General features: G+C 52.9%; 1 protein-coding gene across 3 annotated transcripts in view; it reads left to right on the top strand.

Moving 5' to 3' along the window:
• Positions 1 to 3,787: 3,787 nt before the first annotated feature.
• Positions 3,788 to 18,772, top strand: part of RIMS3 (regulating synaptic membrane exocytosis 3) — a 45,733-nt gene continuing 30,748 nt past the window's right edge. For all 3 annotated transcript variants that reach the window (XM_042246320.2, XM_012106870.5, XM_012106921.5), the window contains exon 1: positions 3,788 to 4,099. The gene's annotated coding sequence lies outside the window, so the exon portion shown is untranslated. The remainder of the gene's footprint in view (positions 4,100 to 18,772) is intronic.

The raw sequence follows: 18,772 nt of genomic DNA, 5'->3' as shown, positions 1-18,772 counted from the left end.
AGTCAAGACTGACTCCCACGTTTCCACTTTAGGCAACCTGCACCTTGATCCCAGGTGGGGAACATCTGGGAGGAACAAGGCAGCCTGGACTGGCAGAGCAGGTGGTCCCTAGACCAAATCAACAGAAAACATGGAAAAGTACTCAAAATCTTTGTGCCCTAACTCCTCTGTGCCCAAACTCTAGCTTGGTCAAGTATATTTGTCCCACCTCATCTCTCCAGCTATCCCAACAGCTCCTCCCCAAAGCCCCAGTCTTCCTTCTCATAGGAGGCTTGTAAGTTCCGTTCCACTCCTTCACCCCTCCTTGAAACTCAACAAGATTCAGCTTCAAGGACATCTCTGGGATCCCTCCCCACTCCCTCCGCCCCTTCCTGGGATTAACATGTTCTCTGCTGTTTCCAGGATTCATTGAGTCAGAAATGTTTCTCTTGCCTGTCTCTCCTAATGGCTGTTTTTCCTCAATTCTAAATTGCCAGCACCTGGGATAAGGCCGGGATCAAGGTTAATTTTTAAAAAAAAACACGTTGTTTTATTGGTTTCTCCACGGATTTGGCTTTCTTGCATTAAAAGTAGGGCCAGGAGGCAGACCTTGAATCCTGATGGCACCACTTTAGAGACTGGACAATTCACTTCTTTCAAATTCTATTTCCTCATCGGTCAAATGGAGATGATAATACAGTGGACCCACCTAGAAGAGTTGTTTTAAGGGTCAAAGGAAATAGTCTATGTTAAGTGTTTAGCACAAGGCCTGGAACATCATTAGCTTCCTCAAAAATTTAACTCTTATTTATATTAAGAAAAAGTCTTCCTGCGTTAACTCCGGGAAATGGCAAAAGCGGAATCGAAGGTTGCAGTTCCTGCTATGGCCACACGAGGGAAGTGGTGAGCAGCCTTGGCACAGACTGGCTCCGCTGTGCTAAGGCACCTGCTGCGGACCCAGATGGCCAGGCTGGGATTTCCGGGGCTTCCCGGCCCCTGAACAGGTGGACCCTGGCCAGGGTGCCGTGGGAGGAGCCTTCTCGATGTACTCTGCCTTGACTGTCACTGCCACATCCGTCCCTTCTGCTCATGCCCTTCGCGGCTTGGGGGAGGGGCTGGCAGGGCAGAGAGGCAAGAGAAGAGGGCAACTGGAATGCAGCCCTTCCCGGTTGTATCTCAAGTCTTTCAAACTTGAATGTGATCACACTTCTCTATAGAAGTTTTTATAGTTTTATAATTTTTACAGTCAAATTTATCAGTGTTTTCCCTTTGGTGTACAGGTTTCATCATGCTTAGAAAAATCTTTTCCATTCCATCCCCCCAGATTGTGAAAACATTCACTTATTTTTCTTCTGGTATATTACAGTATTTTTATTTAAATATGGGCTCCACCTGGAATTTATACCCGTGTAGGGTAAGAACACAGCTCTCTCTTATTTTCCCAAATAACTTGCTTGATGGTCCACCTATTTGTTAAAAGGCCTATACTGAATTTCCCCTCATTTACCTGAAGTGCTACCTTCATCCTACACCGAATTCCCCTGTGTGGTTGTCCATTTCTGCTCTCCATTTTGTTTCACTGATTCCTCTAGGTCCGCTTCAATACCACACTGCTTTGAATACACTGGTTTTAGAACATGGTTTTTGTTTTATTTCTTTTTGGCTCTGCTGGGTCTTTGCGGCTGCTCGTGCTTTCCTCTAGTCGTGGTGAGCAGCGGCTGCTCTCCAGGTGCGGTGCGAAGGCCTCTCATTGTGGGGGCTCCTCTGGTATTGGAACACGGGCTCCAGGGTGATCGAGCTTCAGAAGCTGCAGCACATGGCCTCAGCAGTTGTGGCTTCCAGGCTGTAGAGCACAGGCTTCACAGTTGTTGTGCGTGGGCCCAGTTGATCCACAGCATGTGGGGTCTTCCCGGACCAGGGACTGAACCCGTGTCTCCTGCATAGGAAGGTAGATTCTTTACCACTGAGCCACCAGGGAAGCGCCTTGAATATGTTTTAGTATCAGGTAAGGTGCAGGAATTCCCTGAAGGTCCAGTGGTTAGGACTGGGCACTTTCACTGCTAAGCATGGCTTCAATCTCCAGTCCAGGAAGTAAGATCCCACAAGCTGTGCTATTCGGAGGGTGGGAGGGAAATCAGGTGAGGCAAATCCCTTTCCATTCCTTTTTTCTAGCTTTATTTTTTCGTCCCTGCCTGTTTAGTCTCCTATGTGCACTTAAGGATCAACCTCTATCCCTCCCTCTACCCCCTGCCCAATCCTTCTGGAAGCCATTATGGAGCTTTGGAGTCCCTGAAATTATGTAAGGAGTGTATATCTGCACATTTCTCCGGAGGGAGGGTCCAAGTTTTCATCAGATGTGCAGAGGGACCTCAATTCCCAAGGGAGCCCCTGGTTCACACGGCTTTTTGATGGGGCACATGGGAGGAGCACAGAGCAGGCTGGATTCCTCCCATCTCTTCCACATCTTCACAGACTCTGCTCTCCCTGTCCTTCACCTCCACCATCCCCAGGAGGGTTGTTTTTATTAAATAATCCCAGTCATTTTCCTTCCCTCCTCCCCCTCACCTTTCCATTCCCCAGTCACATTGTAATCCATGCCCTCAGCAGGGAGACTACTTGCTTTGCCTGCCTTCAGGGAACAGTTAGGAAGGCAAATAGTAATAATACTGGCGCCTCTCTAAGTCAGTGAATTTAGAACACTGGAGCCCAAAAGTGAAATTGACCAGCTGAGCAATGTTAGGCACAAGAAGATGGGACAGGCACAACTCTAGGAGAGACTGTATACAGCGACCTTGTGTCCCAGTGCTGGGGCAGCCCACTTGGAAGCTCCAGTTAGGCAGAGGGCAAAGTCCTAAGGCAGGGTTTTTCAGCTTTGGCATTAGTGACATTTGGGGGTGTCCTGTGTATTGGTAGATGTCTTTCAGCAACCTTCATTTCTTCTCACTAGAAGTGAAGTGAAGTCGCTCAGTCGTGTCCGACTCTTTGCGACCCATGGACTGTAGCCCACCAAGCTCCTCCATCCATGGGATTCTCCAGGCAAGAATACTGGAGTGGGTTGCCATTTCCTTCTCCAGGGGATCTTCCCGACCCAGGGATCGAACCCAAGTCTCCCACATTGCAGGCAGATGCTTTAACCTCTGCGCTACCAGGGAAGCCCTCTCACTAGATGCCAGTAGCAATCTCAGATGTGAAAACCAAAGATGTCTCCAGACACTCTGGAATTGGGGAAGCAGAATTACCCTAAGTTGAAAACCACTGCTCTAGAAGAGGAGAGCGGAGGGTCTCAGGGCAGGACACTACTCTCTTAGCCTCTGTCTGAAAGGGACATCGTAAAGTCTTTTTCTTCATGGCAGGCACTTGGGCAAGCCTTCTCTCCATTCTGGGCTTCAGGTTTTGCATCTGTAAACTGGATTTGAAGTTTGTAGATCATTTCCCCCTTCTCTCACCATCTGACCATCCTGGATCTGGTCCACGGTGTGACAGGGGTATCATGGTGCCAGTGAGGTCCTGGGAGATCCCCAGAGAGAAGGAAGATGAGAAAGAACAGAAAGACGTAGAGGTGGGGGCGGGGGAAGACAAGCATTAGCAGGAGCGTTCTGGAGAAAAGTAGAGGCTTGGAGTGTCCTCTTTCCCCGTCCCTTCGAGGCCTTATTAGCGTAGGTCGCCCCCAACCAGGCAAACCGAGACTCTCCAGATTCCCTTAGGCCCCGCCCACTACCACAGGCCCTGCCCCACCGGCCCCGCCCCTCCCAATGGCCCCACCCGTCCGCCCGAGGCCCCGCCCCCATCAGGCCCCGCCTCCCTCTTTGCCTCCCGCCTGCCGGGGCTTGGGCTTTGCACCCGGCGGCGGCTGAGAACCTTGGCGGCTGCGGAGCCGGCAGCGCAGGCGGGCGGAGCGGAGGTGCCCGGCCCGGTGGCGGGCGATGCCCCCGTGAGCCTCTCTCGCCGCCCCTCCCCGCCCCGCGCCCCTGCCCCTCGGAGTCCGCCGCGCGCCTGGGACCGGGCCGCGCCTACCGCCGGGTCCGCGGGGCGGGGTCCCGGGGCAGCACCTGCCCCGCCTTGCGGAGTCGCCTGGGCCAGCCGAGACCCCTCCCTGCCTGGACCCCGGCCCCACCTCCGGGTAAGTCGATAGGCCTTGCTTGCCTAGGAATGGATGTGGGGAGGGGATGGCGGAGGTCCGGGGGACCACGGGGCGGGGGAAGGGTCTCTGATGGTGAGGCGCCACGTAGGGACCTAAGTGTTCAGGGTCTAGGGAGGGGCTTTTGGGGAGGATGACAGTGTGTGTGATGACTCGGGTGGGGGGCTAAGGTTTGAGAAAGGAACATTAGGTGTTTGGAGAAGCCCGGAAAATGGAGTAGAGGGCCCCAGAGTCTTGAGTTCTTTGCTGATGCTCAGAGCACCTGGGCCCCTGCTCCTCAACAGCATTGCCTCCCATGGCATTTTTGGAAAGTGCTTAAAATCTATCCTGGAAAGGGAGCTGGCAGGCAGCCTGCCTTTCTTTTTGCTGCCTGTGCCTGGTTGAGAAGCTGGCCACTCTTTCCTCCAATGAGACATCATGGTGGTGCCCAGAGGACCCCCCCACCCCCACCCCATATAAAGGAAAGGGGTAATGCCCACTCCAGCCCTAGGGTGGGGAGAAGGGACTCTGGGAAGCCAGGAAAGACAGTTGGTTACTCCATGGTGGGGAATCCAGGGTTCATGGAGGCTTGGCAAGACCCTTGGTGCACAAACTGGGCATCCTCTCCTTCAAGAGTAGGGTGTTTTCACCTCCTGGCCCCAGGATGCCTGGACTGATGCCCATATCACCTTCTCTGGACAACCCATCCTGAGAAGGAGGTTTCTTCCCAGTACCCTGGGCCTGGAAACCCAGGGAAGGCCCATAGCCCCCGTGGTCCTGGTTGGGGAGAGCAGTGCCATACCAAGGCCAGAGGAAAGGGGTGCTGGCTGCCCTGCCACCTGGGGCTCTCTGGATGTAGCCCTCTGTGTCTGGGGAGCCTGAATGGAGATCACTGTCCAATTCCAGCCCCAGGGGTGGGGTCTGGATGGAGAGAGGAGGGCTGTCACCTTTGGTCCAGTCTTCTGCTCATGATGACTTAAGTCTGGGGTCCTTGAATTTGGGGCCTGAAGTGGTGGGGCAAGGGCCTTTCTGGGCCAGGCCTGGTCACCAAGGGGTTAACTAACCAGCCCCATCGTTGCTGCCAGCCACCAATTAGTCTGTCATCAGGCAGCTGCCAACTATCCCTGGGGACATGTGGGCAGCCTAATGGGGCATTCTCTTGTGGAGGTGAGGCGGGGGGAAGGGGTCTGTGAAACCTGTGCGCAGCCCAAGTTCTGTGCACTTCGGAGGCTGTTTAGGGCCCACAGACCCCTTCCGCGCCCGCTGTCCCGATGCCTGGCTTAGAGACCTCCAGCCCTGGGGTTCCATATCTACCCGACCCTCTGCAGGGAACGAAGCCCAGAGTCAGGCAAACTTGGCTTCCAACCCAGCCTCTGCCACTTTCTGGCTATGCGCTAATGAGGAAATCACTTCTTCTCTCTGAGCCTCCTTCAGTAAAACATACCCACCTTCTAGATCTGCTGGGAGGAGAAAATGAAATGGTGGATTTGAGCCGCTTAGCACAGAGGCTGGCACTCAGGGGAGCTCAGTAGGTAACTGCTGAACTCCTGAGCAAGCCCAGGGCCAAGGACCCGACAGGACAGACAGACAGGAGCCCAGGGCTGAGGACTCAGCAGGGACCAAGATCCCATCCCTTGGGGCGTGAGGTCTCAGTGGGCCAGGCACTGTCTCTGCCTGAACTCTCCTCTTTCCCTCCCTCCTTGCCCACAGACACTTCTGGTTCTCTGTACATAATTGGATTTTACTGTGCGGAGCCCAGGGCTGAGCTGCTCCTTTCTGGGCGTGCCCTGTCCCTAACCAGCTGCTAAGCTCTATGGGGTCTGTCAGGGGTCTGGGTGATGCCTGCAGCTGCAACAGCAGCTGGCCCTTTAAGGAGGGAAGAAAACAATTATCTGGCCTGGGCATTGCATCAGCTGGAGGCTGGAGGGTCCCTGGGGAGGAGGGGGCAGGCTGGTGGTTGATTTCATTAGTGCCATGTGAGAACTCTCACCCGCGTCTATCCCACTCCCAGGCTGCAGCCTTGTCTGCCCTGGGCAGCAGCCAAAACCCAGCCCCACTGACTCCCCCACCCCACCCTACCCTACCCCACCCCCCACCCCGGGAGCACCACCTTGGAGGACTTTGTATACACCCAAGACATGCAGGGGGAGGTAGGGAAGTGTCTCCCACACTGGCCTTTTTGCTGACTTGGGGTGCAAGAATGCTTCCTTGCTGACAGTTAGGGGTGTCTCCCCTTCTACTGTTTGGCTGACCTGGGGCGTGATTCTCCCCCACTGGCATCTTGTTAACTCAGGGGAGGGCTGCCTTCTGCACGGGCTTCTCACTGACAGTGGGGCTGTCTCCTGCCCTGGTGCTTTGCTGACCTGACAAAGGAGCTATGCTGCCTGGGCTGTGTGTGAACTGAGGCCACGAGTTAGAAACAGTTGCTCTCTGGTTGGAGGTGAGCTGCCTGGGAACTGTGAGTCACAGAGGCAGAGAGGACTCCAGGTTCTTGGGCACCAGAGAGACCTGGGTTCAGGACCCACATCCTCCACTTCAGCCTCTGTTACACTTCAGGACTCAGATGTCTCTGGAAAATAGGAATCATTTACACCCATACTGCCCCACCCCATCTGGAAGATGCTTGGTGGGTTCAATGTAACTGGATGAACAGCCCATAGCCCAGGACTGACGGACAGAGGGTGCAGGCTATGTGATGATTCTCTTGCCTTTGTAAATTTGGGCTCCTCACACCTTGAGTTCAGGATGCCTGGACAAGAAAAGGAGGGTTGGGGAGGCATTGGGAGAAGGGGAGAAAGAGCACAGGGCCCTTCTGCATCTGTCGCAGGACACCTGATGTGCTCAGCTCTGTGTGTCGGGCAGCTCCTGCCTCCATGGGGTGGGCATTCTAGTCGGGAGATGGCCCAGAACGGGTAATAACACATGTGACATGTGTTGGAAAAAAAAAGATGCAGGGAGGCTAGCATGACGAGGAATCGAGGAGGCAGAGGAGGAGGGAACTGGATGTGCTAGGGCCTTGATGTTGTGGAAACAGGCCTGGCGTGGTGGGGAGGGCAGCAGAGGGGAGGAGAGGGAGCGAGGGGACAGGAGTCAGCACAGTCGGGCCAGACGTCCTGGTCTGTCTAGCAGGACACTAAAGACTTGGGAATTATCCTGAAGCCGATGGCAGCCTCTAAAGATTCTGAAGCAGAAAGGGCAAGGGCTGATTTCCAGATCATGCGGGCTGGGGTCTGTGGCCCTCAGGCAGAGCCTTCTTGGGGGTGACCTTCTGCCCTCTCATTCTCCTTCCCTGCGCAGCAGCCTGGGTGCCCAGGGGGCAGGTTGTTTATGTGACTCATTCCGGGGGGAAGGAGGCCAGTCCCAGTCCCTTCAGCTCCCTCTCTCTGGGCCTTGTTGACGAAGTTTATCTCTTGGGCCCATGTTCTCCCAACCTCCCTGGGGAACCAGAGCGTAAGAGGCAGGGCTTTGGCACCAGGCAGGCATATATTCACGTCCCAGCTCTGCAGTTCATGGGGGTGGGGAACCTCTGGCAAGGCACACCTGTCTCTGATCTTCAGTATCCTCGGTTATGTTGATGTTATGTGTCCATAGGAAGGATAAAATGAAATTCCAGATGGAAATCAGAAAACCCTATTGCAATGTCAGTTGGCATTTTAACTCTCTTGCGTTGAGGCTGACCCCGAATCCAGGCCGGGCCATGGGCTGGCAGGGGGTGGGGGCTGGGCTGGATTCACCAGTCTGTGGTTGCACAGAGCAACCTGTGCTTGGAAGGACCCCATACTTCATTTAATGTTTGGCTGTCACCATCTTGCAATTCTTAGTAATTTTGAACAAGGGGTCTTGCTTTTTAATTTAGCACTGGGCCCTGCGTATTATATGGCCCCACAAACTAGGTTGGAATAGGAAGAGGCAGGGAGCAACACAGACTGCAGATAGTCCCCAAATGAAGGAGGTGTGAGGTGGAGGGCATGACTAACTGTCCCAAGGTGGGTGGGATGTTAATAGTAGGAACATTTATTTAGTGCTTACTGTGTGCTAGGTTCTCTGCTAAGCACTTGACATCTTCATCTTCAAACAGCCCTATGAAATAGGTGCTGCGATTCATGGGGTCGCAAAGAGTCGGACACGACTGAGCGACTGAACTGAACTGATAGATGGTCAGAGTGAGAGTCAGCTTCTTGGCCAAAGTCACACAGCCATCAAGTGACAGAGCTGGGGTTCCAACCCCAGGTTGTCAGATGGGAAAGCACATACCTGGACCAGGGAAGTCTTCCCCAGGATGAGCCGGGTCTCCAGGGTAACTTGGAGTTTGCCGAGAAGGAAGGAGGTGTGTGGGGAAGGGAAGTGCCTGTGCCTAGAAGTGATACTTGGCTAGGAGAGATGGAACTGAAGCCAGATGCCTCCCAGGGTTGAGAGGTGGCCTTTGGATTTCACGGTTCTGATTTTCCAAGCTCAGAGCTTCCGGTCCCTCTGCTCCCAGGCCCTGCTGTGACCACGATTCCTCATAGCTGTCCTGTACCGCCCACTCTCCCCCGACTCCCGGGTAATCTCCTTGACTTGACTTTAATCTCTTCTGGGCTCAAGACCTGTCTGACTGCTTCATGGACCACATTTAGATGTCTCACCATCAGTCTCAGGTGGAAACTCAGGCCCCAGCTCCGCCCGCTGGCACCTGCTCTGCCTCGTGTCCCCAGCTCGTCTCTGCCACCACCAGCCACCCACTTGCTCAAGCTGGAAAGCTGGAAGTCCTCCTGGACACCTCCCTCTCCTTCACCCCCACATTCCACAGCCAGCCCTTAGCAAGTGCTGCTGGTTCTCCTGACTCCCTCCCCATTCCGTCATCTTTCTCTCTGTTCACTGCCCTGCTCCAGCCCAACCTCAGCTCTCAACCTGGACCACAGTGACGGCCTCCTAAACTGGTCTCCTGATGTTTCTGTTCTTGCCCGGCTTCATTTCATGTTTCGCCCTATAGTCAGAGTGATCTTCTAAAGATAAATGTTTGATTGTGTCATTTCCCTGCTTAAGACCCTTCCAAGATTTCTTGGAATAAAAGCCAGACTGACGTAGTCTGCAAGGCCCTGTGGAATCCGGTCCTTGCCTACCTTTTTGGAACGTCTGTGTCGTTCGCCCTCTCTCTCGGCTGTTGTCCCCTCATCCTGGAATGCCCTCCCCCTCCTTATCTATCTCCTTCAGATACCAGCTCGAACATCATTTCTGCCGAGAAGCCTAAACCAGAAACTAAACATCAGCCCCCTCCATAGGACCCTGTACTTCTTCACAGCACTCATCACACCTGACCTGCTTTTCCTTGTCCCTCTTTCTCACTAGACTATGAACTCTGTAGGATCAGGAATCTGGTTTTGCCTGGTCCTTGCGCATAGTAGGTAAACAGTGAGTTGTTCTATGAATGAAAGGACTAGATGAATCGTTGCTGCAGCATCCTAACTGGCCTCTCTGCCTCCAGGCTTGCCTTCTCCATGCCTTTCTCTGTCCAACCCCAAAGCGATCTTCCCAAAACAGAGAACTGACCCTGTCACCCCCTGCTACTTAAAATACTTCAATAGCTCCCCATTGAGGGCAGGAAGTGCCTCGGCTTTTTAGCATGGAATTCAAAGCCCTTTATGATCTGTACCCCCTCCAGCCTCATCTCCCCTCTTACCCCCTCCCCGCACTTTGAACTCCTGGTCCTCTAACACATCCGGCTGCTTTGTGCCTCTGTGCCTCTGCCCTTGTAGTTCCCCCTGCCCAGAACGCCTCCCCACCTCTGCTTTGTCTCCCTGGAGAACATCCTTCATTCTTCAAAATCAAGCTTAGCTGCCCCTTTTGCTGTGAAGCCTCCCAGGAACCCTCCTGGCCCTTCCTGAGCCAAGTCCCCCACCCCCACCCCCACCCTCAGTCATATCTGCACAGAGTCTACATCATTTCTTCCTTGTCTCCTGTGAAACTGAGCTCTTCCGGTGCAGGCATAGTGATTGCTCATCTTTGTGCCTCCGGATTCCAGCTTCTCCCCTGTCCTTAATTAGGTCTTTGCTTATATACAGAAACCCACTCAAACCAGCCTCAGTAATAAAGAAGGGTTTTTTATGAGGACACAAGGGGTTCCTGGGAACTGAGGAGTAGGAAAATCATTAGCTTCTAGAAGGTGAGACCTGTTGGCCAAGAGAAATTGAAGCAACTGATTTCTCTGCCTTGTTGACTGCCTTCACCTTTCTCTCTCCACCTACTGGGTTTTCTCTGCTTTTCCAGACATGGGGGCCACCTATAGTTCCTGTATTTCATCCCTCAGTTCCAGCTACATTCAGAGATAGAACCCAGGGCTTGGCAGATCCAAGACCAGACTCCCAGGAGAGGATCTGATTGGCTCTGGGGAGGTCAGGTGCCCGCCTTGGTCCAATCAACTGCAGCCTGCAGGGAAGGATCACAAAGTCAGACACACAGACATGGCTCTTGTTTGTAAGTTATCTGGGCAAGTACTTCAAGAGACATCTGCTATAATCCTTACAGTGCCAGGTTGGCCTGGCCCCAGCCTTCTATCTGGTAGCACCTGGAGAAAACAGACCTAGCATTTTGACTGTAAGGGGAGTCTTTTCCTGGGGCAGCAGCAGTACCCAGGGCAGGAACTGAAGAACCCGTCAAATGTCATTCAGAGACCTGAACAGAGAGTTAGGGAGGTTAGACCCTGATTTTCTCACCTCTCTTTAAAGTAGAGAGAGAGGCTAGAGAAGAGCATGAGCAGTCAGGACAGTTCTCTCTGCCAGGATCGTATTCATCTCCTAGAACTCAACTCATTTCCTCCCCTCAGTGAAGCACCATGCATGCCTTCATTTCTCCCCATCAGGCATTCTTTACCTGTGTTATTTCTAGTCTCCTGCTGCTGCTGCTAAGTCGCTTCAGTCGTGTCTGACTCTGTGCGAAGCCATAGACGGCAGCCCACCAGGCTCCCCCTGTCCCTAGGATTCTCCAGGCAAGAACACTGGAGTGGGTTAAGTGAAGTCGCTCAGTCGTGACCGACTGTTAGCGATCCCATGGACTGCAGCCTACCAGGCTCCTCCATCCATGGCATTTTCCAGGCAAGAGTACTGGAGTGGGGTGCCATCTAGTCTTCTACTTCCCTAGTAATAAGCAGTTTTTTGAGCACTTACTCTGTACCAGACTCTATACACATGCATTATTATTATTTAAATTTTTAAAAATTACTTTGGCTGTGCTGGGGCTTTTCTCTAGTTGCAGTACGGGCTTCTCATTGCAGTGGCTTCTCTTATTGTAGACGACGGGCTGTAGGATGCAGGGGCTTCAGTAGCTGGGGCCTGTGGCTCAGTAGTTGAGGTTCCTGGGCTCTAGAGCACAGATGTATAGTGACACATGGGCTTAGTTGCTCTTGGGCATGTGGGATCAAACTCCCTAGTGTCTCCTGCCTTGAGATTCTTTACCACTGAGCCACCAAGGAAGCCCCCACATGTATTATTTCATTTAACCCTCACACCCTACAAGATAGGTACTATAATTCACATTTTATTTTTTTAAGTACTTATTTATTTAGCTGATCCAGCTCTTTGTTGTGGCATGCAGGATCTTCTGTCTTGGTTGCCTCATTTGGGATCTTTGGTTGCAGCCTGTGGGATCTAGTTCCCTGACCAGAATCAAACCCAGACCCCCTGAAACTGGGAGCACAGAGTCTTAGCCATGGACCACCAGGAAAGTCTCTGTTATCCCCATTTTAAAGACAAGGAAACTGAGGTTCAGAGAAGTGACATTTACAGGCTAGGGACAGACAGCAGTGTGTGACTCCCAAGGAACAGTTCTTAACCTTAGCTCCTTACTCACTTGCCCCTTTGCCTTTCAGGATCATTTGGGCCTTACAGGCAGACACCAGGTTACAGTGCCTGCTCCCTACTGCCCAGCGTGGGGCCAGCCCAGAGCAAGGGCTCTCAACTGTGGGGAGGAAGGATGCAGGCAGGGTAGAAAAAGCATCTGCCTAGGAGTTGAGGGGCTCCTCCGTGTGGACCTACCCCATGTAACTGTGTGGCTCTGGGAGCCTTTTAACCTTTCAGAACCTCATTTTCTCATTCAGAAATGGGCATGGTCATCCCTGCCGTGAGGCTTGTATTAGATAGTAGGTGTAAGAACAATTCATAAATAGAAGAGAACCTAGCAATTTTTAAGGCTTGTTATTACCAGAATGGAATGTGGCAACAGGGCGCCAGCTGGCCTCTGTGCCATCCAAGCTCCTGCAGGAGGCAGGCAGGCCTAGAGCTTCCTTCCCAACATGGGCCTGCTACCATCAGAGAGAACTGAGTTGACTTTCAGTGGCTCATGGACGTGTTACTGCCCGCCCTTGGCTCGCATACTGAGAAAATTGGTTCCCTTTCAACCCTATCAAGTCCACGGTTGTCCCATAGAGAAAGTGCCTTGGTGATGTGTCTTTAACAACTTTCCAACACTTGCTGCCCTCCCCTTTAAACAGAGATATTGGGGATTCCCTGGCAGTCCAGAGGTTAGGACTTGGCACTTTCCCTGCAGGGATCTGGGTTCGATCCCTGGCTGGGGAACCAAGATCCCGCAAACTATGTGACATAGTAAAAAACAAAAAAACCCTGCAGATGCTTTGACTGGCAGCTCTGTGTAGCTAAATTTTAATAATATATCTTTGTTTTCACTGTACTTATTTCACTGTCATTTTCTATTTATTAAAGTTGGTATTGGCTTTCCGTATAGAGTAGTCATGCAAAATTTCTATTTAAAATAAATGCATTTGCGTTAATAGTGTCAATTTCAAGAAAATAAATAATGAGCCATACAGGGGTATGGAGATTTGGCATAAATCATTGAGGGACACACAGTGTTATGTAGACAGTGCAAGCCTGGGAAGTTGTCCAGAGACATCAAGTATGTGGACCTGGATAATCTTTAAGCTCCCTTCCATCTGCCTGGAGCATTTGGGAGTGTCTTATGCTATGCCAGCCTACTCCCTTCTCCTCACACCGTGCCCTGGCATGGAGTGCTTTCAGAGAATCCTGCCATGATTGTCGTGTAGATAGAAGAATGTGGGCCACTGTCCTCCACCTTGCTTGAGAGGGGGACTCTTGGAGTTGGGGTGTCTGGATGGGTGTCCCTCGCCTCTGAGCAGGACGTGGGAAACTCCTAGGGGAAGCAGGAGCTGCAGACTCCACAGTCCACCCGATCGCCATGCACAAGACAGGCCTCAAGTCCTCCCAGAGGGCTGGAGTCCCAGACAGCGCTGAGGCCGCAGGTGAGGGTGAGGCTGTCTGCAAAGCTTAGGGCCCAGCCATAGCAAAGCCAGGAGGCTTTGGGGTCTCAAAGGCCCTGTTCTGCTTGCTGTCCCCTTTCCCACCTCTTTGTGCCACTGAACTCCTGCCCCTGGGGATTGGACAGTGACCTTGAGGGGCCCCTCAGAGGACACAGAGGATGTATCCTTAGGGCTCCAGACCAGGGCCAGGTGGGCAGGAGGGAAGTCCTGCCTGCCCCTCCCAATTCCCATGCTCCCAGTGGGAGGGCAGGCCTGGGCTCCAGGAGGGTGGGGGGCCTGGGTAGTGTGGGGCATGTGCTTGTGCATCCACGGCAAATGTCTAAGGGTCTCTGAAGGCATATATTGTGTGTGTGTGTTTAAGAGAGAGTTTGTAATACATGTGTGCATGGTGAATGGACCTCTGAGTGATAGTCTGAGGGTCTATGTGGGGAGGCTCTGTGCGTTGTGTGAGTGTGCGTGTGAATGGCAGGGTGTCTTCTGTGTGATGTGCTTGTGGGTCTGTGGTGAATGTGTCTGTGTGTAATGTGTGTCTGTGAGGCATCTGGTGTGTGTATGTGTGTGTGCTGTGTGTCTAGGTTGCTTGCGTGCTGGGTGTGGTGTGAGCCTGTTGTTTTGTGTATGTCCTAATCTTTTAGAGTGCGTGTCTGGCTGTGTGGTGTGTCTGAGTGGCTGTGTGCAAGCATGTGGCATGCACTTGGGGCTTTGTGCCTCAGAGAGGGTGCGGGGCCGGGGTTGAGGGGCAGGGAGGTGGAGGGCTTTGAGGGCGGTGTCTGTCTGGGCCAGGGCTGCAAGGATTGCTGGCTTCCCTGGGAGGGTCCCTGGGGCAGGAGGCGGGCGCAGGCGGCGCCTTCCGGCTCAGAGCGGGCCTGGTAACCGGAGCCCCTTACTCCATGAATTATTGATCCGACCTAGCCGTGGCCCTGACCAAATAGGGCCAGGCGAGCAGGGTGCGCCCGGTGGGGGTGGGGGCTGGGGGTGGGAGTGGTGGCGCTGTCCGTGGTGCTGCCGCCTCCCTGGCGGGGGCGTCAGCTCTCAGGCTAAAGCGGGGCTGGGAGGCGGAGAGATTTCTCTATCCACCCATATCCTTAGCGGGGCTTCTGCTTCTGAGGCTGAGCTAGTCTGTCCCTATCACCTGTCAGTTCCACCACCCCTTCTAGGAAGGGAGGACAGGGACCAAATGAATATCTGGGGAGATCCACTATCCCCCAGGGCTAAGGTTTGCCTGGGACAGTCTTAACTTACTGTGGTGTGATTGTTAGTAGTGTCTCTGCTCACTCTTAGAAAGAGTCCTAATTGGATGATAGGTTGTGCTGCCCAGCAATAGACTTTGTTCCAAAGACTTCTTCCCCCAGTTGTCTGCTCTGCCCCTGGGCATTCTGTAGTCGGTGGATGTGCAGGTGCTGTGGATTGGGAATACTATCTTTCTTGTGCATGGGCTGAGCCAGAATAAGGGCTTGGGAGCCCCAGGCCCCTTGGCAACCTGCTGCAACCCAGACCATCCCCAGGGATTCCAGCTCCCTTCTCCACTAGTCCAAATTCTGCTTTCCATTCAAGCTGTGCTCTTGTTCTGGGCGTCCTTTGCCCTCCTGCATCCTAAGCTATGCAGGCCTCTCCTTGGTCTCCATGGCAGGGTGTGGTCTGGTCTTCAGATTGGTCATCCTTGTACTCGTGACCTTTTCTCTGAGTTCTCCTATCCTGACTTGCTGACTTTCCCTCCTTTGGTGGATTTCGTTTTCCTCCTCCCCCTAACTGTGGGCATTGCTTCTCACTCTTTCTTCACCCTCCTCCGGGCATTCTCCTTCGTTTCTACACCCCACTTTTCCCTCTGGGATACACACCCAAATCCTGCCCACTCACTCTGCTCTCCTGAACTCCAGGGAATCTGCTTACCTGCCCAACAGCTCCCTGGGGGAATTGCAAAATTATCTCAGACTCATCATATCCGAAATGGACACTCATGTTTCTTTTAAGCCAGCTTTTCCCTCCAGGACCACGTGCTCTGCTGGTGGCACCTGTCAGCCCCCACCCTTCCTGTATGCAAATCATGTTGGAGTCTGTTTTTTTCCCTTCCCCCAACCTTGTCCCATCACCAACTTCAGGCAGTCCCCCAAGCCCTTCCACAACTCCTGCCCCCCTTTTCTCTTTCCACCAGCACTGTCTGAAGCAGTGCAGCCCTTCTTATGTGCCTTCTGACTGCTCTTCCAGCCGTCAGGCTTTCTTCTGATTCTGCCCTGTGTCCGATTGATCTCTGTAAAATGTTACATCTAAGCCATGTCAGATTTCACTCCCTTCAGGATTAAAGCCAACCTCCTCAGCCCTGCGTTCAGAGCCCTTTCTGGGCTGTTCCCAGCCCACGTTCCCAGCCCTCTCTTCTGCAGCTGCACCCACCTCCTGCTTCAACTGCACTGCTCTGTTCACCAGCCTCTGAACATACTATTCCTCCTCTGGTCCTTCCCAGCTAGTTTCCATCTCTTTCTTCTCCAAATTGCACCTATCTATCTCTTGAGGTGTTCTGCAGTGTATTGACCCATGATGCCTGCTCTGGTCTTCCCATCCTAAAGAGTTCACTCTTTCTGCAAAGCAGCCAGAGTATTTTTATCTTTACCTCTTGGTGCTTTGGGTGGTCCTCCAACTAACTTTGTGGTATCACCTGAGAGCTTGTTTGAAATGCAGAAACTCAAGCCCCACCTTTCTGTGACCCCTGGAATGAGAATCTGTGTTTCAACCTGATTCCCAGGTGATTTCTGTGCACATTTAAGCTTGCAAAGCTCTGGACCGGTGTGTCTACCAAGGGCAGCATCTTGCTTCTGTTTGGGAGTGGCCTTCAGCCCCAGGGTGTTTTCTAGTGGGATGCTTAAGGACCAAGTCTCACAGCCCCTGTCAGGCAATAGCAGCCACATCTGGCCAGGAGCTATGACAGGGATTGGGTGATGGAGATGGCCAGGAAGCATGTGCACTCTGCCTGGATGTTTTCCCCTGGAATCTATGCCCTGTGAGGCCCCAGAGCTCAAGCTGTAAATCTGACTCCAGAAGGCACTCCTGTGACATGAGAAGAAATCAATTAATCAATAAAAAGACAGTTATCAAGAGAGCAGAACTTTTCCCTGTTCACAACACACACGCTGGTGGAAATGTCTGTTATTTTAATGTATGTTTTGAAACGAAAAATACGTATTTTCACTTTTTCTTTATGAGAGCGTTAATACGGTTTCTAAAGTAGTAACTCTAGAAAACACAATATGTCACATGAAGAAAATAAAAATGACTCACAATTCTACTATCCAGCTATAAATACCATTTTTTATGTTAATGCTTATTTTAGGTCACCGTGCATTCATTCAACAAATATTTACAGAGTCCTACTGTGTGCCAGGCACTGGGGGATTCTGGATGCAGAAGATGGCATGGTTTCTCTTTCTAAGCAACACACAGCTGGGGTGGGGGATGCAGGTGGCAGGCATGGTGTGGGAGGCAGGCACTGATCAAGATAAGACAAGCAATGTATTCATTTCCTAGGACCAGCTGTAACAAAGTACCACAGAGCAGGTGGCCTAAAACAACAGAAATTTATTGTGTCACAGTTCTGGGGGCTGGAAATCTAAAATCAAGGCGTCAGCAGGGTCGGTTCCTTCCGAGCGAGGCTGTCCCGTGGCGCCCTCCTGGCTTCTGGTGACAGCTGGCAATGCTTGGTAGTCCTTGGCTTGTTGCTCTATCAGCCTAGTCTCTGCCTTCATCATTGCATGGGTTCTTTCTGTGGTCTATCTCTGTCTTCCCATAGCCATAGTCTTATAAGTCCTTCTGGATTAGGGACCCACCCTCCTTCAGGATGACCTCAGTTTGGCTAACCACATCTGCCATCTGCAGCGACTCTATTTCTAACAAGGTCTGAGGTACCAGGGGTTAGGGCTTTAAACTTATCTTTTTTTAGAGGGTCGGGGGACAGAATTCAACCCATAATAGGCAAAGACAGTATAGGGTCTGCGGGAGCACGACAAGGGGTGTAACCTTGTCTGGAAAGACTCTCCCAGGATGTGACTTCCAGTGAGGGGCTGAGCACTGAGTGGGGCTGAGCGCTGAGTGGGGCTTAGCCGGCAAAGGTTAGGGTTAGAAGTGGGGCTGAGCCAGCAAAGGTGATGGACCGACGCCAGGTCGTCAGAACACGAGGGTGAGGACAGGCTGGAGAAGAGCATTCCAGGCTGACAGGAGGCAAAGTGGTACTTTTGAGGAATAAAAAGAATGCCAGTGTGGCTGGAATACTGAGGAAGGGCAGGAGTCAAAGATGACCTGGGTCGCTTCTCTTGTCGGCCTTGTGAGGGGTTTTCACTTTCTCCTGAAGGAAATGGAACCGCGGGAGGCTGTCATGCAGGAGTGATTCACCCTACCTTGTGAGCCGTCTCCGCACAAGACTAAGCTGTCTGGAGCTGAGTTGTTCCTCTGTGAACCCAGTTCTAAGGGCAGATGTGTGGCCACGTCCTCAGGAGCCCCCTGGCTGAGAGAAGACACAAGGCAGCCCCGTCTGAGGAAGGGAGGCCTGGCTGTGCCCCTAGCAGCTCAGCCCAAGTAGGGAAGCCCAGCCTTACCCTCAGGAACCTTGTCCTGAACAGGAGACCCGGCTTGCTCAGCTCTCGGTCTGTCTCACCGTGGGGTCTTTGGAGTCTGGAGGACACAGGTTGGGTCCAGACACCCAACCCCCTGCCCTGCTGTGAGGACTGTGTCTGAGAATGGGTCCAGAGCAAGTGCGTGAACCATATGGGCCCCAGAGGCCAGAAGCCCGAGGCTGGGGGAGATCTGAGTTTTGCAGGGGCCAGGTGCTTAGCATCCTGCTCTCCCCAGGCAGTGTCTTGCTGTGGCCTTTGTATCAGGATGCAGACTCAACTCCTCCTTTACCACACCCTCAGAGGCCACGCCTTTACTGCATGTGAGGGGAGAGGGCCCCTGGCCCAAAGCTGCTTGTCCCTCCTTGTCTGGGCTAGGTGGGCCAGGCTGGGTGGAGGAGAAGTGGGTCAGCTCCGTAGCCATGGTGACAGCAGCTGCTCCCTGCCAGCCTTCTCATCTCCTTGCCACAAACCTTATGATGAGATCCTTTGTCCGGCCTGTGGGGATGGGGGCCAGGAGGGTGAGACTGGGGGCCAGAGTGTGTATGAATGTGTGTGTGTGTGTGTGTGTGTGTGTGTGTGTGTGTGTACAGGCTCACACAAGCGCCTGCTCAGGGCTAGTGTGCATGCCTGGCCAAGGGAACCCATAGACCCAGGTAGGACACTTCCTACTTCCCTGCCCACTGAAGGGAAGAGGTTCATCCTGCCTCTCTGAGCTGGGCAGGAGCCAGGGGAAGGGTGTGTGTGTGTGTGTGTGTGTCTGCCAGTGGCTGTCAGTGTGGCTGCTTCTGTGTGCTCTGGCGTGGATGAGTA

The sequence above is a fragment of the Ovis aries genome, chromosome 1 (genome assembly GCF_016772045.2).
Source record: "Ovis aries strain OAR_USU_Benz2616 breed Rambouillet chromosome 1, ARS-UI_Ramb_v3.0, whole genome shotgun sequence".
Taxonomy (NCBI): domain Eukaryota; kingdom Metazoa; phylum Chordata; class Mammalia; order Artiodactyla; family Bovidae; genus Ovis; species Ovis aries.
This window is presented reverse-complemented; position numbering and strand designations above follow the sequence as displayed.